This window comes from Aphelocoma coerulescens, chromosome 11 (assembly GCF_041296385.1).
Source record: "Aphelocoma coerulescens isolate FSJ_1873_10779 chromosome 11, UR_Acoe_1.0, whole genome shotgun sequence".
NCBI classification, from domain to species: Eukaryota; Metazoa; Chordata; class Aves; order Passeriformes; family Corvidae; genus Aphelocoma; species Aphelocoma coerulescens.
In genome coordinates this window covers 3,519,910-3,547,361 of record NC_091025.1, presented here as the reverse complement: position 1 = coordinate 3,547,361, position 27,452 = coordinate 3,519,910, and the positions used below count along the sequence as shown (strand labels likewise).

The window sequence follows — 27,452 nt, the reverse complement described above, 5'->3', positions numbered from 1 at the left end:
ATCAAAGGTTCCAGCTCCAGTCCTGCCAGCAACCCTTGCTGTATTTTTGCCCAAGTCCTATGAACTATTTGTGATGTAGTTTTAAAAATGTGGGTAAAAGGGTATTTTTCTACTCAAAGAGTCAAATTTAAAAAAAAAAATAATGTTATTGAGACAAATTAAAACTATGGAAAGTTGTTAAATCACTCAGTTAAATATTTCCATCAAGCAGTATGACTTTTTTTTGAGTTTCTGGTTTCCTTGGAAACCCGTTTTTGCAGTCCCTGTCTTTCCATGTGCTCCAGCTGCTGTGGGCTCAGCTCTGAAGCTTTTACAGCAACTCTGGAGGGGCAGGGCAGGGGCAGGATGCTGCAGGCTCCTCTCTGGGGCTGGCAGCAACAACGTGAGGGTCACTGCAGGGACACTGGGCAGGAGAGAATGGGCAGGAGAGAATGGGCAGGAATGTGTGATGGGCAGGAATGTGTGATGGGAAGATGTAGTACAGGTGTAGTCAAGAAAGCACAGAAATGCTTTTGTTTGCAATTACATGAGTCAAACTCACTCATATTTCATTAATGCTCTGGTCTGAAATCCCTGGGTTTACACCTCTGACCATCCACTGAGTGGGTGCTTTAAAAACATGTTTTCTTCTAGAATGGTTGTAAAGCAAAGAGCCCATTTTATTTGGACTGGGATTTTAGAGAGTAAAAGGAAGAACTAAAAATATTGCAGTCAAAATGAAGACAACTTTTGTCTCTGTAATCTTCCAAATTCCATAAAACAAAATAATGTGGCAGCATTTCCCTTAATTAAACCATGAGAAATATTTAATATATTTAAGACTTCTGGGCAGAAACGTGTGTGTGTTTTAGTAACCAGATATCACAGCCAGCTGCCCTCCACTGCTCCCTGTCCTCCCCCAGGTCCTGCCCTGGTAACACCACACCGAGGTCCAGGAGTTCTCCCTGGCTCATGCTCAATGGACCATTTTAATTTGGACACTCTAATCCAGGTAGCTGAGTCCACAAACCTGTTGATTCCTAAACAAATAGTCACCCTGAGAAATTCTGACCCGAAATTAATCAGATTTTGCCCTTGGTAAATGACAAATTTTTAAGGGAATTTTAAAATTTTATTTTTAATAATTATCAAAATAAGAAAATTGGTGGGTTTTTAGAAAGTGATCATTTTTTCATTTCAATATTTCAGATCTCTCCATCTCAAAAATGAGATGTTTCACATAGGAACAAAATGTTTTCAATTTGCAGGAATGAAACTTTTTGGCCGCACAGAACCGATGACAAAAAAACTGAATTTCTCTTCCTTGAGGAGTTTCAAAGTGTTGATGGATTGTCCTGATGCATAACATGAAACACTTCCAAAATCTTACAGCTCTTCAGGGAACAGGAAAAATCTTCCCACTCAGTTCTTGTGGCAGCGGAGGTATTTCATATTGAACTTTAAAAACATTGACAGATTTCTTCCTGCAGCCAAAGGAAGGCGGTGAGAGTTTATGTGTTTCAAAGAAAATTGAGGTGCTGGCAGACAACATCAATGTCTGTGTGTGTGTCTTTCAAAATGCAGTTGTCACCCGATGCAGTTGTAGTATGAATCATATCCTGAAGAGTTATATAAGGTTTGGGCTATGGGTAAAAGCTGGATTTTATTTTCCCCCGGGGAAAATTTGAATCTAGTTGGAAAAAAAAAAATAAAATCATTCTTTGCAATTTAATTGTAACAATAACTGAAATGCTGGAAGCCCTAGAATTAGGAGCCTATTTATCTGAGATCTGTATATTGTATTTATAAATGGATAAATATCAGTGTACAGAGGGTCAGTTTAGAGAACAGCTTTTGTGGCCTGAATTTAGAAACCACTCCATTCTGGCAATAAATAAGAAAGGTCCCCTTGGTTATGTAAAAAGAAGAGGGAAGCATCTCACTGAATAATCCCGAGGGATTACAGAGTCCCAGTGAAAGTCCAGTATTAGCCAGCAGCCAATGGCTTCACATCTGGAATTGGGAGCCCAAAGTCAGCTGGGGGGTGGCACTCATTAAAAATAGATCCACTGGAGAGCTAAGATGATTATTGGTGCTGATTTGCAGGATTAGACACGGGGAGCAGTCTGTCAGGCTATTTCTTCACTTGAGCATACAGGAACCTCCTCCGGGGCTGGGGCAACCAGGGATTCATGGCCAGGGAGGGGAGAGGGAGAATTTGGGAGCAGGAGAGGGAAGACACCTTCCCTCTGCTCCTCTGACATTGTGCTGGTGGTGCTTGGAGCGAGAGCTGAGCTCATAATCAGAGCTGCAGAGATTTGTGTGGATAAACACTGGAGATGTAAATGATTAACGTGATCTCCCTGCCTGATGCTGTGAAGTCTTTGCAGCTGGATTGACATCCAGTTTATGGAAATTGCAGGGTAGCAGGGAGTTTGCAGGTCCATTTCTTTGAAGGAAATCTGGATACCTGGGCTGGGCTGAGAGAGGTGGATGCAATTTATAGTTGGGAATTAAACAAGTCAGCAGGATTCCCCACTGGAGTCCCCACAGAAATAACAGTGTGCAAAAACCTGACTGGGAATCCCTTATTTTCCTTGTTCCTGACTCCTCTCTGATCTTATGTGTAGAATTTTTCTGTTTTGCAAGAAAAGACTTAGCAAATATTGCAGTGGAAGAATAGATTTCTGTTCAAGGACAGGAAAAATATGCACTTTTTGAGGCTGAACATACAGTTTGGATAACCACAGGCATGTGCTCCTGACAACCCATTTCCCTTCATTTGCTGAGACAATGATAGAACAAACAATTTAAAATAATAAGCACATTCAGAAGAATTACAGCATGTGCTGCCTGCCAAGGGGGGGAAAGTCTCATCCATCAAAGGAATGATTACAGGTAGCTGGCCCAGATCCTGCTAATTCCAATAGGTACCACAAATTCCTCCTAACTCCTGGTTTATATGTTTACTGATGGTGAGTGAATATTCTGTTGAATTATTTCAGCACTGAGCTTTCAGCTGGCCATTAAGCTAACTGCTGAGAAATTAGAGCTGGACCTCAGAAATTCAGATTCATGGGGGTTATTTGGTAATTCTTTAATCAACTGCTCCTGCTGAATTGCCACATGAATTTTCTTTTACCTGGGGCTGTGTCATCCATAGTTACAGTTCATATTAACCTGTCAGCTCAAGTAAATGTACTTTTCTAATTAGGTTCTTAATGTTTCCATCTGTGGCTCAGACAAAATGTTTCAAGATCCTTTTCCACCTTGCTTCAGAAACTCTCTCCTGAGAGGGGAGTGCTGCTGAAAAAAGCCAAGCCATCTCCAGCAGCCAATTCCCCCATGCAGACGTGGGTGGATTCAATGGAGATTCACATCTTGGAGCACAGATAATAAAAGAGAAGCCCATAAACCCAGTTATTGAAGCCCTGACAGGCAGCAGCACTTCCTAAGCCTAATGGCTGCTCACAGTGTGTGCTTTGGAGACCATCTCACTCAGTGCTTCCCCTGTAAATAATAATAAGATACAATGGATCTGTGGGAATTAAGTTCTTAGGAGGAGGTGATGTCATGTCCACAGATTCAGGGCACTATTCACTTGCTTTTGGGAAACATTTGATAGTTACATAATATTCCTCAATCCATGTTCTGGATCAGCTTTGTTCCATCAGGCTTTTCCCATTACTTTAATAACTTCTGTCCCCAGGTTCACAAGTTTTGGTTTGTTTTATTTTTTTCTTGAAGCATGCCATCATATTTATAAAGAAAAAGAAAACAGAAATAAAAAAAGAAAGTAAAAAAGCCAGGGAATTCAGCAACTTCCAATTCGTGGTTGTTGCTTACATGGATATAAATAACAGGGGTTGTTTAACTGAGGGCAGCTTATTTCTTATCTGAGGAAATATTAATGCCCTCCCTGTTATCTAATTCAGCATAATGTAAGGAGATTTAGTGGAGATTAAGAGAGAAAGTGGGAGAAGGATTCATATTCTTTAGGGCCATGCTGGTGCTCCCAGGAGTTTTGGCATCACCTCCATTAGAAGAGGTGATTGCTCTCCGAGGAGTTAAAATAATTGGAAGGAGAGGCAAGCTCTTACCCTGGAATGAAAAGTCCTGAGGAAAAAAAAGAAGCAATTGTTCAAGTTTCAGGCTCCCTGCCCTGCTGCTGGAGGGAAACATCTTTGTTCTCAGACCTGGAGCCTGAGGAAAGGCCAGCACCCCAGCAGCACTTAATTTTTAACAGGCTCTGCAGAGATTCACTCCCTGGAGGTGATCCAGCCTGGCCAGGCAGTGAGAGAGCACAGTTCTATAACATCCTGTTATCAAATCACTCCAGTTATGTGTGCAGCTCCTCGGGGTGAGCCGGGCTCTGGCAAAGGCTGCAACACATCCAGGTGATACAGCAGCATTCCCCCAGTGAATGCATTGAGCTTTGTGAATATGTATTGGTTTTATACAGGAATAAACTTTGTGTGTAGGAAGGGAAGCTATCTCAGAAGTCTGCTTCTGTTTGCCCTGAATGATTTGTTGTGGTTGAATCCCCAAATTTACCATTTCAGTCGGGAATTCAAGGAATGCTCTGTACCAGAGTGCCTCTTTCTAGTGACAACATGAAATACTCAGATAACATTGGCTCCTCAGCCTTGGAGCCCAAAGAATCACCTTGTTTCCTGAAGGTCACATATTTCCACGAGCATTCTGGAGAAGTGAGACAAGTCTTTTCATTGCAAACTTACTCTTGGTAAGTACTCCCTAAGCAGAGAGAGGCCTCTGCAAAGCCAGCCACTATTCTGATGTTTTATGAGATTCCAGCTGATGCCAATAACAGATTCAAGTAAATTTATTGGGAGCCTGCTTGTGTTAAATAGCCAGCAGTGACAGAAGTTTTCTTTAGCATCTCAGCTCGTGTGTGAAATGCAAGGTTGGCTTTGTCCCCATGGATGTGACATTGGTAGATGTGCACAATTATACCTTGATGAGGATGAAAATGGGATCCCTCCAGAGCAGCATGAAGGCACCAGGCTATTTATGACATTTGATCTTACATTTCTGCTGAATGTAATTGCTCATTTTGGTGCTATCTGAGCACAGGCAGGTCAGAAACTCAATACTTCCAGGCCTTGTAGTGAAACAAATCCCACCTTTTCATACAAAGGAGGTTTGAAGGGCAGGAACAATATTAAAATGTGAATTTTAACTAAGGAAAAGTACCTATACAGTCATCTTTCTTCATCCTGTGAGTGTGGAAGTCTGTGTGTGTCCTTCCTGAGACTGCAGCAAACTTCTGGCCATGGTCTGCCCAGGATCATGGACATGTGCAGGTTGGAGGTAATTCCATCCAGATCATTGGGTTTTACAGCCTGCTCATTTTTATTGCTTGTTATTCCAAGCAAAAGGAGTAATCCTCTGGGAAGGGAAAGAGCAAAGAATCCTGGATATAATAATATAGCTGTAACCATGCTGCCCAGTCATTTGCATCCACAAATGGAAACCCTTGTGCTTTGTGAAAGTGAAGGTTGGAGCCATTCTCTGGCCAGCTTAATCCAGACAGTGATCCCATAATCCATGTTACATTTACTGGCTTCCCCTCCTAATCGGTTTGGAGTCAGCATGATTTCTTCCAAATGTTAATGAAAACCAGGGAGCACTTACTCAGGGAAGCAAATGGAAATAAAATCCATATTTCCAGCCATTATTACAGCTCGGGTCTGGCTTTGGGTTTATGTCACAGCACTACATTGAGCTCATCTTCCAGCCTTTGGTCTTTTCTGACTGGGAATATTGGAGGAGTTTGATGTGACCAAGAAAATTTTTGCTTAGGAAATCAAACAAATAGCTTCCAATGGAATTTTCCAATATGAACAAACTTGTTCTGTTTGTTTGTTTGTTTGTTTTGTCCAAGAAATATGAAAATGAAAATGACATTTCATTTCTGAAATGTAGTTTCTGAACTTCTGCTCATCACCCCATGTGTGCAACCTTCTTGTTGAGCTTCTCCCATGAGCAGCTTTCGTACCAATGATGCCACCCTGCTCTGCTGTTATTTATCCATCCCCCAGCCCTTGGACATTCCTGCATGGATTCTCACCAGAATCCTGTTTCTGGAACAACCACTGCTATATCTCCCATGGAACAGCTCCCCTGGGTGTGTGTTTGTACATTTTCACTGCAGCTCAGCGACAGAAAACAAGGGCAGTGCTGTTCTCTCTTCAGTTTGTAATGCCTGAGGTCCTTAGAGGGGAGGTCTGGCAGGCCCAGTAAACCCAGTGGGAGCTCAGAGCTGTGATAAATGAATGTAGAGCTCAAATGTACACATCAGGGCTCAGCCAGTCCATGCCTTGGTCCAAGCAGGCAGTGCTGGGACATGGCACTGAGGACACTCCTGTGTTCATTAACCTGGTGAAAGAGGTGGTTCACTTTTTACCTAAATTCCTCTCGGCTTGTTTTCCATCTGATGTCATGTTCCAGAGTGATCTGTGGTTAATTTGCAACCTTCTCTGAAATACCATCTGTGAATTAATCAGAATTCCCTCCAATCTGAAATGGGACCCCTAAATCAGGCCCCCATGTCAGGAGTCTGCAGCAGCTTTCCTCACCACCACCTCACTTCAGTCATTCCTCATTCAATTATGTGTGGAGACGCTGAGTTTAATTGTGTTATTCCTGGCGAAGAAGGAGAAAAAAAGCAGAGGAAAACTAGTTCTACCAATCCTATTTGTGAATTATAACTGTACACTCTAATCTAATCATGTTTCTCTTTCCCCAGATGTGGAGAATTTTAAGAGTGCCTCATTACCGACCACTAATTAAATCTACTGTGAAAGAAATGTTGGGTGAAATTGTGCCAGCTTGGAGTTGCTGGCAAAGCTCCCACTGACTTCAGTGGCACTCAAGTGTTGCTTTTTGGGTTTTGGTCTAATCAGAAGATGATCATTGTAATTATATATTATCTAGTAACATCTGGGATCTCCAATTAAATCTCAGGCCTCATGCACTGGGCAAGTAAAGAGGTTTATTTGGGTTTTAGGTCATTCATCATGGGTAAAATCCTGAGAAGTGCCCGCCTATAACCAAAGGATTTTTTTTCCTGGGGGCCCACAGCCCCCTTTGGAGCCAGAGTCTTTCAAGAGTGTGTGTTTGGGTCTAGAAGGATTATCAGTCCCAAACAAGAAGGACTCAGGGATTCATGTAGGAGCCAGGCATCCTGGGGAGGGCTGGCTGGAGTTCCATGTGGAGGTGTTATCCACTCACACAGATGTGGCAGCGGTGGGGGCTCGTGCAGGAAGGATCTGTAAGAACACCCATAACTCAGGAGAAAGGAGGGAAGGGTGTGGGGTCTGGCTTGAGGGGGTTGATCTGCTCGAGTGTCTGTGAGAGCTGCTGCAAGCAGGAGATGTGAAAATCCAGTGTATCCTCAGATCAGTGATATTTGCACCTGGGGCCTGGCTTGATGGTGACTTTCCTAATTCCTTCCTAAAACTCATTTAAATTCCTCACTGGTTTGTTTTTCTCTTCCCCGTGGCACTCCTTGATCTATGTAGTTCAATTAAAAGGCAGCATGAGGGCAGTGTCTACAAGAATTTGTTTATTTCCACACTGCCTCCAACAGAAGTTCTCTAAATGCTTCACTTCTACAGCAACATATTTTCCACTTCTTTTTATTTCCCTCTCCCCCAGGCTGCTAAAACTTTGCTTTAAAACTGCAGTGTGGGTTAAAAAGTGTGTGCCCAAATCCCTGCCTGTTGGTGTAAACTGAATTTCCCATTTGTGACCACTCACCTGCTGTGCCAGGCTACCAGGGCAGACAGAAAGAGGCTCAAATGTGGTTTCCTGATTTCCCTCTTTGCTCACAGTAGCACTGCAACGGAAGGAGACTCTTCTGGCTGTGTTTTACCTTTGTCTTTCAGCAGCACTTTTGTGCTAGATACCTTCCTGTTTAATCTATAAGGTTAATTGTGGATGAAAAAGGACACAATTAGGTCTCTGTCACAGCACCATGGTGTGTGTGTTTGCTTCCTTGGGGTGCTGGATGTCGGACACCTCCCACCAGCAGGTTTCTCTGAGTAAATAGTAAATAGTAAATTAGCAAATAAATATTTTGTTTTGTTCAAGCCCTTCCTGAAGAGCTTTTCCCATGTTTAGTGCACACCATGACTTTTTTCTGAAAACACTTTAAATATTGTGGAGTACTTGTTTACATCAGCAGCTACAGGGGCGTGTGTGCCCTTAACCTGTAGTGCTTCGTTTGGCTAATTACAAACCCATTCCATAATTCCTTTTACATTTGTGCTGACTTTGTATCTCTGAATAAAGATTGCTTAAGGTGAAGGTGCTTGAAACACTCAGCTGGGGAACTTCAGTGCACAGTCAAAGCACCACGGTCCTCTCATTTCTGCTGTGACTGCTTTGTGGGAAAGGGCTCTCGTGGAAATTTATCCTAAGTAGTTTTTAATGATGCTGTGTTAATACAGTGGCTGTACTTCTTCAGGCTACCACTGAAAGATGTTTCTTTTAACATAGGGGAGATTTCTGGGTGAAAGTCCCTTGTCCTAAGCAGTTCATACATCCAGCTGAAGTTAACAGGACTCTGTACAGTGTCTTCTGTCCCCAGATGGACACTCAGTGGTAAAAATGGCAGTACCTCAACATCAGGGTATACATTTAGAAGAACCAGTATCCCATTAAAAAATAAAATGGCCCTTTGCCTTTCATCTGTCCCGTTTTCTGCTGTGGAACATGCAGTTTCTGTCTGTGGGGACAGACCTGAATCAGGGGTTGTCAGTGGAATGGGAAAGGCAGTGCAAGGCCCTGAGCTGGCATTAACCAATGCTGGAAAGGGCAGAAAAAGAGATGCTGCCCCAGGTGACTCAGAGCAGCTGCACCAGTGAGAATTGCAGGAGAACAACCTGGAGAGCTGAGTTGTGGCTGGGCACCCAGGTGCTGCTGAGGGCCCAGTCTCCACTCCATGGCACTTTGTTGCCAATTAACCTTTCAAAGCACAGATTCTCCTTGATCTCAGTTTGTGTATCCAGATATTTCACAAGTCATTCCATGGGCATATATTCAGTCAGTAAAGACTCTCCATCTTCTTCCTCCTATTAAAAAAATCATCATATGCATGAACATTGCAGTATCTTAACTTAAAAAGCTCTTTACTTCAACTGGGAGAGCTGAATTCTTAAAAAATTACAAAACCACTCTTAAATGTCTCAGCAGAGGCATCTCCCTGTGTAATTCTAGAGTTGATCTGAGCCCCCACCCCAGTTCCAGTTTGCAATGCCATGCTGTGCTTTCAGATCCTTCCACTCGGAATGTTTCTATTGTGACATTTTCTGCACCATAAAAACACTCCCACTTTCAAGTTAAATCAACAGTTGTGGCAGAATGGGTACTAGAATTGCAGTCAGATCCTCAACTGCCTTTAAAAGAAGGCAAAATGCTGTGTGACATTTGAGGATGACACTAACAGCATCACTAAAATAAATTAAATGAATGTTATCTCTTTTTCTGAGTGGCTTTTAGAGTCTTTATAATGCTTTTTGGATTGTTACTGCTGACTAGCATTAACAAAGCACCAAACATCTATTTCCATGTAATTCATCTTTTGCAGTATTTGATAGTCCTGGAGTAATGGAAGAGTCATTCGTAGCTGGAGATGGAAGAAATGAAGCGTCAGAAGAGAAAGGATGCTATCAAATAAGAAAGCAAACAAGTCTCTGAAATTAGAAAATGTGAGTTTTCAGCTTTCTGTAGCTTCTCAAACAGAACTGATAATGCCATGTGGGGTTACAGGAGATTTACCCATGGCTGTTAAGATGCAAAGAGCTCGTGTAAATAGATTTAATTTCCAAACAAAATCAGACCTCACTCGAAATGAGCACTTCTCTCCATATTTGTCCTTGAATGGCAAATTGCTTAAGAAAGTTTGAGGCCCGACTTCTAAGACTCCACAACTTTGAGATTTACGCTTGCATGAAGCAAGCCTGGATTTGAGTTTAAAGCAAGAATTTCAGAGCAGCTGGGATTCAGGGAGTCCAAAGTCTGAACTTTGTGTGACTACCTTGGGTACTCTGAAAAAAAGAGAAAGCCCTGTGTTTTGACTTATGAGGAGGATTAAAAGCTAGATATGACATAAATCACAGATAAGTGTTTGAGGAGGAGTCTGGCTCTCCAGATGTGCTGTTCTCAATCTGCAGGGGCAGAGTTAAAGAATTTCAGTGAGCACCTTTGACAAAAAGGTTCACAAGCCCTTGCCCTTGGCCATTTGTCAGACCACGACATCATGAAGGTATTCCTGGGATGGTTTAGGCCATGTTTGTGCCTGTCTGGATGTGCCCTTCAGGTGTTCAACAGCAACACAGCCAGGAGCTCAAGGCCAGGGTGCCAAGATCCTGTCTCAGCTCACTAATCCAAACTGCAGTGGCTGCTCTCACCCCATTTTCTACATTATATTATAAACCAACATTTTTCAGCTTTTGATGAGGTCTCAGAAGGCCCTGAATGAAGCCCCAGTGAAGGACCAATTCCACCCAAAGCAAAGGAGTCCCCCAGAGGAGCCTGTTTGTGGAATCACCGCATTACAATTAGCTCAGGACACGCCTTCCATGAGGAATTACAGGACCTTACTCACAGCATCTGTCAAAATAATTGCACCTCTCAGTGATTTTTATCCCTCTATTCCTTGTTTTAAATATATTCATTAATTAAGCAGCTCAGCTCATTTCAACGTGGCCCTGAACTGAAATGAGCAGTTCATCTTCCTCATTATCCTCAGAGCAGATTGCTGGGAACTGGAGCAAGCTGAAACCCTTTGTGTCAGCTCACACTCTTCGAGCCTTCTCTATTCCTTTGCTTGTTCTGGTTATGCAGACAAAACTGCAAAGGGAAAGGATGGGTGTTATTTTTGAGCTGTAGGTGACAGGTGACACCAGAGGGCTGAAATTGCACACAGAAATAGGTGTGGCTTTCCTCCTGGAGACAGAAGGATGGTACAGGGTGAGTCAGGGAGCGTAGGTGTGCTGGTTTGGGCTGGGACAGAGTTCATTTCCTTCATGTGGCATCTGGCTGTGGTTTGGATTTGTGCTGGAAGCTGTTGGTAATTCAGGGATGTTTTGGTTAAGCTGAGCAGAGCTTGCTTAGAGCCAAGGCCTCTTCTACTCCTCAGCCACCCCAGCAGTGAGGAGGCTGGTGGGACACAGGGAGCTGGGCAGGGACACAGCCAGGACAGCTGATCCAGCTGACCAAAGGGTTATTGCCTTGTTGTAAGGGGAAGGTGAGGATGGGAGGGTGCAGAGCTCTTGTTCCAGATGTGGGCACATGTGGCAGGACAGGGGACCTGCCAGCATCACTTCTCTGTGGTGAAGTTCATCCTGTGCTGCTCCTCAAGCCTCTCTGCTGAAGCCACTCCCGGGGAAATGCAGATGAGCCAAATGGGAATCATCTGCAAAGAAGCAGTAGCTGAGGGGTATTTTAATGCAGTAGCTCTAATGGCTTCCCATTTCCTGCTAGGGAAATGTGTAACTAATTAAGTCTTTGACATTCATTTAACTCAAACAATAAACCGTGCTCATGTCATCAGAGGTATTTTCTAAACACACATTTTCCTGGAGAGAGAAGGGGAGAGTTTGTAAACAAACCATGAAAATAACTGTTTATCACCTTTCTGAACTCCAGATGAAACTGTTGTCAACACAATCAGGACTTGGGGCATTGATTAATATTGTTGCAGCACTTGATTAAGACTAGGAAATAATACTTGTTTTAAGGTTAAAACTCATGTTTAAAGCTAGTCAGATGAATAGGTCCTGTACTTCCAACAGCAGATGTTGTATAAGTGTTGGCTTTCTTGTTCTGTGTCCCACTTGTGCCACAAGGAGAGCTCTCAGTGTGCTGTGGGGAGGAGAGAGAGCTGGGATTACAGCAGAAACCCCACAAACCTGTAGCACAAATTTCTGAAAGTCTCAGAATAAACAGCCTTGTCATCTCCTCACATTGCAAGGCAAGTGTGCCAAGGATTTGACTCCTCCACTTCACTGCTGGCTCACATCACAAATCCCTGTCCCAGCAAAGCCCTGTCTGTCCCTGCACAGAGCCAGGGGACCCCTGAGCATTGTTTTGCTCAGTCTGCCCATACAGCCCCAGTGCTGGGCACTGCCTGATTTCTGTCTGCCTTCCCAGCAGAATCTGTTGTGTCTAATTGGAGATTATCCCAAGTGTCACAACAGAGCCCAAATCTGACAGTTCAGCTGAGCACTGGAGTAATGAGTTAAATAATGCACCTTGGAAAAGTTAATCCTTAAAAATCCGTTAGACATATCTCGTTTTCCAGGTCAAAGCAGAGCTATATTTAACCTTTTAGGGGAATTCAGGAATTTGGGGATGGGGGACAAAGAGAGGACAGAGCAGTTATTCTGTTGGCTGCACAATCTCATCTCATGGTGCAAAACAAACTTGCTCATTCTGTGGAAGTGCAACAAAAATTGGATTTTGTTTCACTCCTCCCAGATCTTGTCCCAGCAGATGACACAGCCAGGCACAGAAATAAAACAAAGCACCGTATCAAAGAGATATTAAATCCTGCTGCCAACAATTGGCTTCATTTTTCTAGTTATTGATTGCTGTCAAGGTCCTGTCTGGGGAAGGCTGCAGAGCCCTGGTTTATGGCAGCTCACAGAAACAACGAATCTTCACATCCTTGCTCTGAGAACATTTCTATTTTGCCACTTAAATTCTCCCACAAAATCTGTTATTTTATTCCTCAGATCAAGCGGCCCAGAGAGGCACAAAGTTTTCCCTGTGTCCTCTGGGACAAGGAGGGAGGCTGATGGAAGCATCCTGCAGGTCAGGCCGTGTCAGCCAGGGGTACACAGAGAGCTCTGGCTGTGACCCCTCTGTGCCAGGAGCACTGCAGCACAGCAGAGGCACTCCTAACACATCAGAAGCCTCAAAACCAGCTTTATTTTTCCTTTTTAATTTCAACAGCAACCTCAGAGAGCCACACAACTTGTTCCCTAATCCCCAAAGCCCTTTGAATTGTTCTATACTGTATAGGCCATGGTGCTGTAAATATAAAACCCATCCCATCCTCTCCAGTCTGGAATCATTTCTGCCAAACCATTTCTCCCAGAAGGCTCAAAGAATGAATTTTCTCCAAGGAGGTGAAAGAAGCTGGCAGCAAACTCTCAGTAGTTGGAGCAGTTTTGGGGGTTTGTCTGAAGCAGTCACAGGACAGCAACAAAATTCCTGCATTCCCCTCTCCTTGCTCCCAGCCAACAGGCAAGGCCTCTTTACGAAATGTAGGGGATCTATCATACATGGAAGCCCCATTCACAGTTTCCTTACATTTGCTCATTTTTCTCCATCTATTTCACACATGGGGGCTCAGGCCAGACCAGTGTGCAGCGCTGTCTTTGATCTGTGCACCAGAAAATCTGTATCAAGTCAGCTGCACATTTCTAAGCAGATTAAATTTGCCCTTGTGGCTCATCTGAAGCCTGACAGATCTCCTTTTGTGTGCTTTGTGGTCCAAGATCCCAAACCAGCAAAATCCTACAGCCCATCTGGAAGTTTAAGCACATGAGGCCTCCTTCAACGGGACTTAACTCATTGAAGGTGCTTAAAGCCTCATGCAGCCAAAATCCTCTGCTTTTACCCACTTGCCAGTGACCTTCACCTGAAGATTACTGACGTGTTCTGGGCTTGGAATTTGGGGTTTTTTGGAAGATGGCTTTAGAAAAGTGAAAAAAGCCTACAGTCTTCAGGTGGAGAGGTGGAGGCCTTGGTGTTTGGGGTGTGATGGAGATGTAAGGGCCTAAGGTAGGACATAAGTTTGAAAGACAAGCCAAGAGTTTTTGAGGAAGTTGTGAGAAATTGTGCATCTGAGTATCCCCTCTTTGTCTCCACAAGGTTACAGGCTCATTTGCTCTTTCTCAGCCCACGTTCAAGGCAAAGCATGCACCCAAGAACCTGAGGTGTAGCAAAGCGCAAGGGCCTGAGGGAAAAGGTTACCAAAGGCTGAAATTATGTGGGACTTGTATTTGCAAAGAAAACAGTCTGCTTTTCCCAGCAGAAACTGGAGAAGGCCCGTTTTGGGGATCTGACATCTACCCTGGGTTCCAGGCAGCAGCTTTACCACAAAAAAAAACTTTGAGAGAAGTAAAGAGTCTGAACCAACTCCAGGCTCAGCTCCCTTCTCTAAGTAAAAACAGCAGTGCAGTGTTCTCACTTCTTCTCAACTGCCAAACAAAGCTGAAAGGTTGTCATGCCTGGGGAAATGGATATATTGGTGCTTTTTAATACAAATGCCTTTTTTGGGTGGCTATATTTAGCCCAATACATCCTGGGAGCTATATTTGAGTGTCATGCACAGTGGAAAATAGCCCTCTGAGGTCAGTAGCCAAACACAGAAGGAACAAGCCTCACAAGTATTCTTCTGGATGAACATCCTGCCACAGCAATGGAAATATTCCCATTTTGGTGCAAATCATTTATCTGGTAAATTACAAATGTCAAGGTAAAATATAATGAGAGGAGTGGGAACAAGAGGAAACTGTGCCCAGTTTTCCTCTCCTTTTGCACCACCCTGTAGGCTTTTTGAAAGGCAAAAGTATTTTCCAAAATATGCTTCCTTGGAATAAACTGCATGTTATTTATGGTTTCTGACAAGATTCTAAGCTACTGATACTCTTGATTTGTGTGTTTAATTTGGGGCTTTTGCAAGAAAAACAGAGAACAGTTGCTTGTGTGAACCTGAAATCTATTGCAAACATCCCAATTCTTGACCAGGGAAGTTCAGGGAAATACTTTATCTGAAAAATTAATTACTCCTTTTAATCTTCTCAATCTGCCAGGAAAAGAAAACAGAAGAGCAAAAAGCAAAATTAGATGAAAAACAACAAAACACATTTTGATTCAAATAGGACTGAGAGAAATCCAACCTGGTGGGGGAAGAATCCTGGCTGGTGTTATTTGTGGGATCTGCAGCTTGGAAAAGCTGAGGAAGTGAATGTCAAGGGGACATCTCTGATTTAAGTCCTAGAGCTGAGGGGATAAAGGGATCTCCCTGCTCACATAAACTTAGGAACGAGCAAGGATTCTATATCATTTTGCTGATCCTGATAAAGCCATTTTGACTGTTTATGGGAGTGACTTTAATTGCTGGGGTGGGACAGCCCAGTAGGTAACGCTGACACAGAGCCTTCGACATCAATCCCAGCCTGATGCTTCCAATCCCAGGTGCAACCTCCTCCTCTTCCTCCTCCTCTCCTGCATCTGCACTGCCACATTTATCCCCTGCACAGGACTCAGTGCCACTTGAAGCTCCGAGGAATCAGGAGATTTGTGTTTGCTGCCACTGAGGCCACACTGGATATTTAATCTTCAGCCCATAAAAGTTGCAGCCTGTGCTTCTAAAATACTCTCACAATGGATGGAGCCATGGCTGCTGCACACAGCCAGGAAGGAAGAGAGGCAACTTGCCATGTTTTTTCCATCCTTGCTCATAAATAGCCTTTGCTTTGATGTTTCAGATGACCTTAGCATCGATCAACAGTTGCAGCCCTCAACAGCTCATTCAGTGAGCTGATGTTTGTAAATAAAGTGGAGATTTTAATCCACAGTAGCAAAAGGTCAGTTGGAAAGGAGAAATGATTTACTCATGGGTCTGTCTCCTCTGTCACAGAACTGGGCTGTAAAAGTCACAAACTGATTTTGAACAAATCAGAAAAAAAATTGATTTAATTAGACAGTGAAATATCAAGGTAGCAATGGCAGGGAGTCATTTCTGGCAATTTGAGTTCTCTTTTCAGTAAAGCATCTTTTGTAAACCACAACGGCCTTTATTCACAAACTTTGAGCACTCTGGGAGCGCTGCTCATTCCCAAACATCTCTGCCATCTCTGCTCTCACTGACCTCCATGTGGGAGCTCCCTCCTGCTCTGACATACCATTCTTCCTCACTGATTCCCTGCCAGAGGTGGAGGTCACAGCAGGGGCCCTGCAGGGAGAGGTGCTCCCAGCAGCTGCCTTTCCTTCCCCTGAACCACAAGCTCTTTGCTGACAGTTTTCTAGCTTTTGTGATCTCTGGAATTCATCATTTTCAGCACAAAACAACCCCAACATCTGCGCAAGGAAATGTCCTTGGTAGCTCAGCATCCAAGGGCTGTGTGCACATAACCACAGCAAGCAACACAGAGCTTTCCTCCAGCTCTGGCTCTGGTGACAGGAAAGGGAAATCTCCCATAAATTATAGTTGTGCTTTTAAAAGTTTGTAAGCAAACAGCCATGAATCTCCTTTGTTTTTCACAAGGGCCTGTTTGTGCCAGATCCAAGTTGAGGGCAGTTCTTGGGCAATGCAGAGTGCCCCTATTCAATGTCTTCCATGAATGCCACAGCTGTGGGGCAAGCTGGCATCTCCCTGAAAATAAATATTGTGATGAAAACAGAAAGGGCAAACTTTCCTAAACCAGATTGCTCAAGAAAGAAGCCTGGAGTTTGCTGGGTTGTGAGGGGAGCAGTGAGCCTGGTGTTTTGCTGGCAGGTCCAGACAGGTTTGGATTGTTTGTGAAGCAATTGAAGGAGCACCAAGCTCCCTGTGAGCTGCCACCTCTGACCTCACTACCAAAGGTGTTGTACCAGTGATGTCTCCTCTACCTCTGAATGGACACACTGTCCCCAAATCCAGGGGAACTGCTCATGCCACAGGAACCCAGCACTGCCCTGCTGTTTCTTCCTTCTTATCTCTTAGAAACCATTTCACTGCTGGCTGGGAATGGTGGGAACAGCATAAAGCTCTCTCCCTCCCACAGACTCCTGCCAATGTAGTTTAGGCAGCTCTGAAGCACGGAACTGAAGGGACAGTTCCACAGCACCTGCCTGCATGGATGTTGCAACACATCCCTGTAGTTCCCTTCTCTGTCAGAGCACAAAATGCTCCAGCACCGGCTGCAAAGCCTGTTACAAAAATACCATTATTTTAAGCAGTGGTTATTTCATTACTGTGGTAAAAGAGATTGTGGCCATTTAAAGGACCAGGATAGAGTCTGTAATATAATTAGATGATCCTGAGAAAGCAATACTGGAATTCAATCACTGAGCAATCCACATGCACTTCCTGAAGGTAATCAATCCCGGTGTCGAAGGAAGCCCATTGTTCTCGTCCCCCAGGCTCTCCTGCTCCCACAATGTACAAAGGGCTTCCTTGTCAAGACCAACAAATCTACTTCCCTAGCCTAGTCAGAGATAAGAAAACAATGTCTGGACTATCCAGACAATTTGTCTATCTTTAGGGACCTTGCTTTTCTCTTTCTAAGTTTCACTGTTTCCCTGTTTGGGCCGTTGCTGACGTACAGCTGATCATACTTTCCCTGGGGTAAGGCTCTGCTTGTCTTTACACAATGTAAACCTGAAAATCACTGGAGGTCATTCTGCATTCAGAACAGGGGACTGAAAGCAGTGTTCCCATCCCTAACTCCCTGGCTTACACACAACAGGCAAAAAGTTATTCAAAATATAAACCAGCTTCCAAGCTCCTCCTTGGTGACCCTAATCTAGAATTAGACTTTTTATTGTCCCTTGCCACCTGTGTACTGTGAGATTTGATTTGTAAACACTGGCCCAGAAACTCGGCATTCATTCATTAATTCTACCAAGAATGTTCTGTTTTGTAACCAGAAAATTGAATTACTTACTACTTAATTTTAGTACTTTCCACCTTTTGTCTAGGAAATTGAATTATTCTGGTTAGTTTTCTTTTCCCAGTGTATAATAACTCGCACATATACACCACTCTTCTGTCTTAATATATATACAGTGCCCTTCCAGCAGGTAAAATTCTATCTAAAGCATCCCTGTCCCAGCTTGTTGAGCTTAACAGGAGTTACAGTGGTGAAACTGAAGCCAGAATTGAGTCAGTATCTATCTTTTGTGGGAGCCCTTGGGGGTTCCAACAACCTGGGCGACGTAAAAACGAAGTGTCTGCCTCCATGAAGCTGCCATTAGCTAATGGCTCTCGATTGCAGCTGGTGCAGTTTTATAAAGGGAAAAACTTTCCCTCAGAGTCACATCCCCGGCAGCAGCGGGAGCCCAGCGGGGACCCCGCAGTCAGGGGAGATTAAGGGCATTTCCCCAAGGCTTCCCAGTGGAATCAATGCTTGCTAACACTAACAAGCTCCAGGCACGAACTGCAGGAGCCCGGCACACCAGTCCCTGAAATCACGCACAGGCCATTAATGCATCAGGGCTTTAATGAACCGGAAAATCTCTCCTCAGCAGAGGCCAGAGGATGCTTTAAGGCTCCTAGGCTGATCTTAGGGCAGTCAGTCAACTCTGACAGCAAAAATGCTGCTTTTGGGGCTGATCCGGGCTGGGGAGCAGCCCCAGGTCCTCACAGGTATGTGGGCTTTGAGGCTCATGCAAGTGATGATCAGCAGCTCCTGAAAAATCCTGAACTCAGAAACCCCCAAATGGCAGTTCAAGGAAAGCTGCTGGCGTTGTGCTATAGATGTGCTCCATGTATTTTCAGGAAATACCCTTTTTCCTCCTCTTTCAAACCATCAGGCAGATCTAGGAAGTGCAGCTGGCCAAAATACAACTGCTAGAGAGGCTGATAACTTCAAAATTAATGAAATATTGCTACAACCTGCATTAAAAAAAAAAAAGGCACTTTTTTTTTCTATCAGTCATAAAATCTACTTATTTCCTGAGCAATGTTGTAATTTGCCTGATGCTTATGAGATATATTTGCCTGCTTTCTATTCTGTTTCCTATTGGGCAGTCTGCAAGGTTGTCTAATCTCTGAAAGAAATAAGCATCTGTTTCCTTCATGGTCCATGTCTGATTTAAGGTAATTATATTCCTATTATACTCCTACACAAAAAAATCCTAGCAAAAATAAGAACAGCTGATTTTTCTTTCCTCAAAAGATATTTTAACTTGCAATCCAGGAGGAATGAACATTGGATCATTCTTTAAAAGAAGCAGCCTCCACACTTGTGTCCTCTGCCTGGGTAAGTTTGGTGCATTTCCAACTGCTCCATATCACCAATGTGTCTTTGCAGAATCAGCACCCAAGGAACTGCTGCCTTCAGAATTCTCCCAGCTGGCACATCCTGGTCCACCCTGATACATCAGTAATTCGAGCATCCCAGGAGCCATGAAAATAAAAATAAGAAAGCTGTTTTTCCTCCAACAGAGAGGAGAAAGGATGACCAAAAAGCAGAAGGGAAAAGCAAATTGTTATAAAAAGGAGGGAGTGCAGGAGGAAAAGCCTTGGAGTTGATCACATCACCCTGTGGAGGCAGGGAAGGCATTTTCTCTCACTCCTCCATATTTTGAGGCAGCTCCCTGGAAGTGTTGGCACTGAGGTGGAGGCATCAGAGGTTTGTGCAGAACATCAATAGGGTGACTCCTGTGTCACCTCACCAAGAAAGCCACGTGAATCTTCATCTTTATATCCGTTTTTTATATTTTCAGTAATTAAAAAAAAAACAAACAAACAAAAAACAACAATAAAAACCCAAAACATTTTTGTGTTTGTTCTTTGGAGTCAAGTATTTGACTTTTGAATCCCTAGGGGTCGGCTCCTCCAAAACAAAAGGCACTTGGTGTCTCCACTGCCCTGAGATGGAGTCCCAGTTCCGTTTTCATCCTCAGGGGTGGGGCTTTGCTTCACCTCTACCAGCAGACACTTAAAAGGCTCAAACAAAGCAACTTTCCCCTTCAGAAAAAAACAACCAGACATGCTCCTTAGGGATTTCTGTTTTCCAGAGCTCCTTAACCCCCTCACCTCACTTCTCAGGTTTTAATAAATAATCTTCTGACAACTACTTTTCATATTTCTGATTCTGACATGGGGAAAGGGTAATTATTACCTTAAATCTGGCTCCGAATTAAAAACCTTGCAGAATCAACATTTTTTAATGCAGCCTTTGAACAACTGGAATGTCTCCTTCCATAAAATCCTCAATGAAAACTGTGTCTGAAGCCAATATTCGCCCCCCTGCAGAGTGTGAAACCCACAGATTTCAGCACAGATGCTGCAATCCCTGGGCTATGAGAATTAAGAGCAATTTCACTTGAAATGGGAACAGGATTTCATCCCAAAATACAATGGTCCCAGAGCAGCTTATCCCAGTGGAGGGGATAAGCTGCCATTAAGTGGCGAAATTCAAAGAAGGAGGTACATACCTTGAAGAAATGAATTAGAAACAGTTTCAGGTTCTTCTCTGCCTGTTGTCAGCTGTCTGACTTTATAACCCCCACACTCCTACTCTACAGGGTCGGGGTTTTGCTTTGTTTGCTCTGTTTTCTGTAACATACACCCAAACAGCAGGGGCAGCCACTCATAAGTGGGAATCAATCCCAAAATATTCCCCACGTACAGAGAGGGAGGCCAAGCACAGACAGATTGATGTAGAGCCCTCTGAGGAAGGTTGTTTTTTTTCAAAACCAGAAGTCCACTCGTCCTTTGTAAACCCTGATTCCCTGTCCAGGGTGGGATGGGGTGGGATTGTGTTACATTTCGGAGCACCCTGACCCAGAGGAGCCCTCAGAGGCTGTAAACACAAGCCCTGCTCATCCCTGCCTCTTGGAAACACTCATCTGCTGTCAGCACTGCTCTGCTCTCAACCATCAGCACTTTCCCAGCCTTTCACTGTGCCCTTTCTACCAGTCCATGACCCCACCAAGGGTCAGGGCTTGCAGCCTGAGGCAGGCAGGATAATTGCAATTCCAAGTGTTAGCTGTGCTTCGGGCTGGGGGCCTTCGTGGTGCTCAGGTTTTACAGTAGCTGGAGCAGCCAAGCCTGGCTCTGCAATGAGCCCTCCCCAGAGTTACACTGATCCTTGTGATGTCAGCAGATGAAACCTCTTCCCAGGGCCGCATTTTGGGGTGCACCTTGGCAGTGCCACCCATTAAATCTCAAGGCTGACTGAAACATCCAACCCATCTGCTGGGATTTGAATCGCTCACGTTATTTTCCCTTGCCTCATTCCAGACCTCGTCGTAAAACCTTCTCTGAGCTTTGCTTCTTTCCTTAAATAGGAGTTCCATCCCCTCTGAGGAATGGCTGTGGATTCCAGGGTTTGCCCTCGAGTCCCGACCTCGGGCTCCCAGTGCCTGTGGCACGGCGGGAGGGAGCGGGACAAGGACAAACAGCGGCGGCAGCGGGGCTGATCCAGCCCCTCTTTGCTCCGTGGACAGGCGCCAGCTGGCTCCAGTGGCAGCTGGATCAATCCCATGGTGGAAAGGGTAGCGATCCAGCCAGTTAGCCTGGCATCTGTTAGACCAGAGCAGCAGCAGTGGTGGAGACATTACTCACGTCCCAAGATATGCGGGGCTAAGGCCAAGATTCCTTGTGGATCTACAGCTCCGTGAGGCTCCTGGGGCCCTTTCCAGGTCTCTGTGGCTTTGCCAGTAACCCCTTGGCTTCTGGGCTTGCACCAGGGCACTCTCCCACCTCAGGTCAGCAAGTCCCTCTTTTCATGGTGGCCCCAAAGCTCAGATCTGGAAGGAACTCACTTAAAAGCCCTCTATCAGAAATATGCTGCTCACGTGCCAGAGAAACCAGGAATTATTCTCTACATCCGTTCTGCACTGAGTGTGGAAATATAAACCCTGTCAGCATGAGAGGAAGAAGGGATAGAAGGAAGAAGAAGGTACAGAATGAGAGGAAGGTGAAACAAGCCAAAACGCCCCTGGGTGACACTGGTGGGCACAACCTCAGCCTTTCCGTTCGGAATTCCCATTCCAGGCAAGCCCACGGAATTTTTATTTTCTTTCTCTGAAAATTTGAAAACTGATGAAATTTACTGTCATTTGTGATACACCTGTCAAAAGTATATTTACGAAAAATTAGTATTTCCACCTAAAGTATCTATTTTTAGGTGCTCACTGTATAAGTAGTGCCAATTTACAATAACTGCTCCCCTTTGGGGGGGGACAGCCATGAGTTATTCCTGTGCTGAACATGTTTTTCCATGTTTCCAGGAGCTGCTTTGTTGAATGAATCGCTGCTCCAGTAGATGCATTGTGTCTAATGCATTTGCTTATGCATTCCTGAGACTTTGCATTGGTCCCAGCAGCAGTCTGGAAGTTTCTGGCTGTGACTCTCACTAACGGGCTGGTGGTGCAATTATTCACGTGAAGGGAGCTGCTTTATTCTCAGTTATTATCTCTTCTGATCTCTCAGCAGACAATTACTTACAAAGAAATCGGAATCAGACCGTGTTACACACAATTATAAACCTAAATTGGTGTGGAGGGGGAGAGCAGCATGTTTTCTTCCTCAGAGAGAGAGAGGAAAACTGTAGGAGCTGGGCTGCTGTGCCAGGTCATGTGTGACCTGTGTGTAAGTTATGGAATTTCTGACCTAAATTCCAGTGTTTTCTCCTGGATATAATGCTGGCTTCCTATAGCATAGACTGCTGGTTTATTAGTCCTCATCCTCCCTTAACTTAAAATCCCTTCTATTCACTCAAATAATGTTTAAATCTGCTTTCCTTGATACTTTGAGTGAGGTGTTGCTTTGTAGTAATTCACAATTACTGTACATAAGCTGATGGTTGAGATGTTTAAATATGCCAGTTTAGGTGTGAAAAACTTCCTCCGTGGGAATTCCAGACTAAAGCTTCAAAGAAAATCTCTCTTTGAGGCAGCTCAGCTAAGAATCCTAAGAAATTAGTTGGGAAGAACTTACTACAGCCCAGCTTTGCAGCTTGATTTTTCAACATTGACACAGAGCTGACTACAGAGAATGAAGGGTCCTCTGCTCAAGGAATTGTTGTGAAGATGTTTGAAAGAGGGGGAGAGCTCAAAGTTTCTAGAAGCAAACTACCCAGTGATCCAGCTGGTAATTGTCCAATCAATAGCTCTGCAGAGAGTGCTAATTGTTACTCACCCTCAAGTCCAAAGTAAATGTTGCATTGATTTGGAAAGGCTGCCTTGGATTTGTGGCTGGCAGCAAGCTCCCAAAGGAAAGAGCTGGAGGAATGGGAACGTAGATGGGACTAGATAGGATTTCTAAAGGGGAAGTGGGATTTCATCCCCTGAGACAAAGACAGGCCTCCCATCTGACAGACACAGATCCAGGGATGAGGAGATGCAACTCACATTTCCGCAATTCCGTTTCAGTGGAGAGTCTGGAAAAGCTCAGCTGTAAATGCCATAACTTTTCAGTCACTGTCTGAAACAGCTGCTTGAGTCTGCACAGAAAAGTAAATCTGCCCTGCTGCAAACAGCATGTCCTGGGGTTCTCCAGCAGAAGTGTTGAGTTAATTGAGACAGAAAGTTTGTAATAACTGCCAGCTCTGCAGACACGAAGCCCCAGATGAAAGAGGTCGTACACCATCTGTCTCCATTACCTTGTCATGAGAAGGATTTTCCCTCCACACAGGCAAAATATGGATGTGGGGCTCAGTGCCCCAAAAAATTCCAGCAGACTCCTTGCTCTGACCCTGGGTTTTGACATTTTGGAATCCTTCTAACAAGGACCCTTCCCGTGCCTGCAGCTGCTCCAGGGAGCTGTGGGAGGGGTCACTCAGCCATCAGCTAAATCAGCCTTGTCATTTTGTCCCTGAAGGACTTGATGGAATAAGAAAGGCTTTGAATCCTCTACTCCAGCTACTGAATTCCCAACACATGGACTTTAGTCTGCATCACTCCTTTGAACAAAGTCCAAAGGGAAAAAATGTCCAGAGGAAGAGCCCTTCACCCTGGGTGGAGGAGATGAAGTTCAGAGCACCCAAAGGTATGGGTAGACAATAAAGGAGCTGCTATTTAACCACACAAGAAGCTATGATTAAATTAATCCACCATTCTCCTTTTTGCAGCTCTTTGGGGGAATTAGATCAAGAAAGTAACAAAGGAATGCCACAGTCTGCCAATAATGTAATTAAGGAACCAAGCCTCATCTGAGCTTTCTCTTGCCAAAGAGCTTGCTGGCTGTAAGTTGGGAAAAAACCCCAAATTCAAGACTTTAAAGAGAAGACAGATATTGTGAAAAAGTATTTGAATGCCCAGCTATTCACTTCCTCCCACTGACACTCTCAGAATGCAGAAAACATGGATGATGAAATAATGCACCTCCTTCGGGAAGACTAGGCAGAAAAAAGGTGATTTCTTAGGGCTGGTTACACTCAAGAACAGGCTGATGACTTTGAAAGACAGGTAGAGTTGAAAGGGACCTGGAATTCAGGCCAAATCAACTGTAAATATTTATCCCATCCTATGGAGATGTGCTAAAAAAACAGCCCATGGGACCAGTGCACTCAGATATTTTAGGCTGTTCTCCTACTCCTAATAATTAAATACAAGTCTCAGAGGCCTGAGGTTGCCAGGATTCAGGCTGGACAAAATATACAACTGCTGGTTCTGTAGAAATAACTGACAATAGAACACGTCCAGCATTGCTGGGCACCACAAAACTCAGATAAATGAACCCAGGAGAAGCAAAAAAAGAGTTGCCAAGTGGTGCAAAATGTGAGCATAAATCTGAACTCAAATTCTGGCAAGCCCTGGCGCTGCTCTGCAGGTATTAAGTAGCTGGTATTAGGAAGAGCTGTAACATACCAAGCAGAGAGATTTGATGATTAGATTGGATATTAGGAATACATTTTTCCCTGTAAGGGAGCTGAGACCTTGGCACAGCTGTCCAGAGAAGCTGTGGCTACCCCTGGATCCCTGGCAGTGTCCAAGGCCAGGCTGGATGGGGCTTGGAGCAGCCTGGGACAGTGGAAGGTGTCCCTGCCCATGGCAGGAGGGTGGGACTGGATGGGTTTAAGGTCTCTTTCAACCCAAAGCAGTCTGAGATTCTGTGATATTCCTCCATTACTTTTTGAGGCACAGGCTAGAGAAACGTGCTCGAGATTTAAGTTTATGGCTATGTAAACAAATACAACTATGTAGATATATAAAAATATTTATCTTCATATAACATAAGCATAACACTATACAGCATAGTTATATAGTACATGATGTTTAACGAGAACATTGAACCAAAACTGCAGTAAACATTTCCAGCATATAAAATTCACAAGGGGAACGGCAAAAGCAGCTGTGCCCTGCCAAGCTGGGGCCGTGCTCCCATGAGAGTCAGAGGTTTGATTGTCCTCTGCAGTCACACTCAGCTCTAAGCAAGGACAGAACCCAGGTCTGAAACACAGCGTGGTTTGAGTGCTGCTCTTAATCTCTGCCTGGTGCTAACAGTGTGTTTAGGGGTTTTTTGCTTTGTTCTCAGCTAACAACGTCCAGATTGTTTTGCTGCTCAAGAAGGCGCTCCAAATGCTGAAGTCTCCGTGCAGTAATCAAAGCACGGACTTTGGAACAGAGGCATCCCCATTTCCCCGGCCGTCGTTGTCCCACATGTGCTCATCCTTCTCTGTTCTGCCCTCTCTGTCCTGCCCAGGTGGTTCAGAGAGCAGAACAAGGCAGGGAATGCCAAGCACTCGGAGAAGCTGCAGGTTCCCCTTTATGTCAGGACTGGGAAAAGCTGTAATAGGCAACATCTGTGGCAAAATGCAAGTTACTGCCATCGGAAAAACGAGTGGCCCACCGGAGGACAACAACCCTCCCATTAAAGACATGGTATTCAGATGGAAAGTTCTGTGCTGAGATAAAAGGTGGAAGCTCTCCATGTGTCTGTCCCAGCCCGCTGAACAATTCAGAAGGAATTCAGCTGGAATACTGAACCGTGCTGCTCAGGACCTCACACAGAGAAAAAGGGGAGGAAACCCCTTCTATTATACTTCTTCCAGCACCTTCAAAAAAATTAAGCTATGTCTGACTGCTGAAAGAAGTCCCTTGCTGAGCTGAGGAAAGAAATTGGCCTATATATAAGATTCATCTTCTTAATTAGGGCTACATACATCCAAAAAAAATAAAATTACCTGAGCTCTCTTGTGTTTTCCTGCCACTCTGACGCTTACAAAATCTGTCTGTCTGCCCAAAGGCAGGTGTGGATGTCAGCAAGCAGTTTTGGGAATTTTCTTACAGGATGTTTTTGCTTTACAATGCCAGCTTGGCATCTCTTGACTTCTGACTTTGAAATGGGATCTCATTATATCTAACGCCCAAGCCAAGAGAGGATTCAAAACAATGCAAGGATGGAAGCCAGAGCCTGAGCTCTGTCTGGGCACCAGGAGCCGGTGGTGAATGAGATCCAGCCCACTTAGCAGAGATTTGGGATAGGAGAGAGCCTGGATGTCCCCATCAGGCCAGGTGGGTGATGGAAACACATGCACTGACTTCCAGATAGGCTGCTGAAGGACATGAAAGGGAACTCTCCCAGATAAAGCCCAGTCTGCAACAGCTCAAAATACTGCTGTCTATCTCCAGCCAGCTTTAGATAAGGCCTTTATCAGGAGGTCAAAGGCAAGTGGGATTTTCAATGGGCTGTTCAACCCTGCACTTTGGATAAGAGAAGACAAGAAAAACTCTCTGCCTTCTCATAAGCAACCTCCTTCAGAGCAATGGCATGATCCAGCAAAAGCTACTCGGGCTCCAAGATCCTTGGAATCCGTTTAAGGAATTCTGCAGCAACATTACTGGCTGCAAGTCTTAAACTCCCTGATGAGCTGCAGGGATGCTCCCTGCCTGGCCATATCCCTGTTCAGCCCTGACTCCTGCAGGGTTCTGGGGCTGTACTGAGGTGGAAGCACAACTCAGGGTGACACCAGCAGCTATTCTGGACAGATCTGACATCCTCAGGACTGACGTAAGCAGCTGTAGCTGTTTCAGAGCTCCAGAGACATTTGCCTTGTGGCTGGGCCTGGGATATCATTTCATGTCCTTGCCAAAGCGCTCCTTGCCTCAGAGGAGCAGTGGCAGCGTGAGGGAGCTCACTGGTAATAGGATGTGGGACGTGGAGGTTAAAGGTTCCATAAAGGAAATCCTACACAAGCACGATGCTGATCCACATCTGGCCCTTCCTCTGCCTTGTGCAGGGTTTGCACATGTCTCTGACAGGCCCTTGAGCTACGAATTTGCTATTTCTGGATGTAGGCAGGACATTTGTTATGGGAAACCATCTGTCTCAGGGGCTACAGGCAGGCAGAGCTTCAACCCGGAGAGGTGCCACCCCAAAACCAAACTGCTTGGCCCTGGCCAAGTCCTTGTGGGTCAGTGCAGGGCATCAGCCACCAGATAACCCCTGTATCAGAGTCATGTGTGAAAACAGGAATTCGCAGTGGCATGGGCCTTTTGGGTGGTTTTATTGGGGTCCGTGTTGACATGCCTGTGTGTGGTCCCTGGCTCTGACTTTGCCATGATCCAAGAAAGATACCCCATGCCCCACACTATTTGGGAACCCCCAGAGCACAGCTCAGCTCTTGCCCTGACTGCACTTCTGCTACCCCCAGGGAACTCAGCATGGCTGACTGCAGAGCCCGGTAAAGGCTGAGGATTTGCTGTGAAATCCATGTGGATCCACAGACAAACTTCCCGTGTCTTTAATTTTAGGCTGAATCTGTCCACCAGGG

The 27,452-nt window shown here is 44.7% G+C and overlaps 1 long non-coding RNA gene across 2 annotated transcripts in view; it reads left to right on the top strand.

Moving 5' to 3' along the window:
* The window catches only part of LOC138116989 (uncharacterized), a 52,090-nt gene extending 32,693 nt beyond the window's left edge, over positions 1-19,397 (top strand). For both annotated transcript variants that reach the window (XR_011154435.1, XR_011154436.1), the window contains exons 2-3: positions 9,593-9,713; positions 19,038-19,397. This is a non-coding gene — a long non-coding RNA (uncharacterized lncRNA). The remainder of the gene's footprint in view (positions 1-9,592; positions 9,714-19,037) is intronic.
* Positions 19,398-27,452: the final 8,055 nt, after the last annotated feature.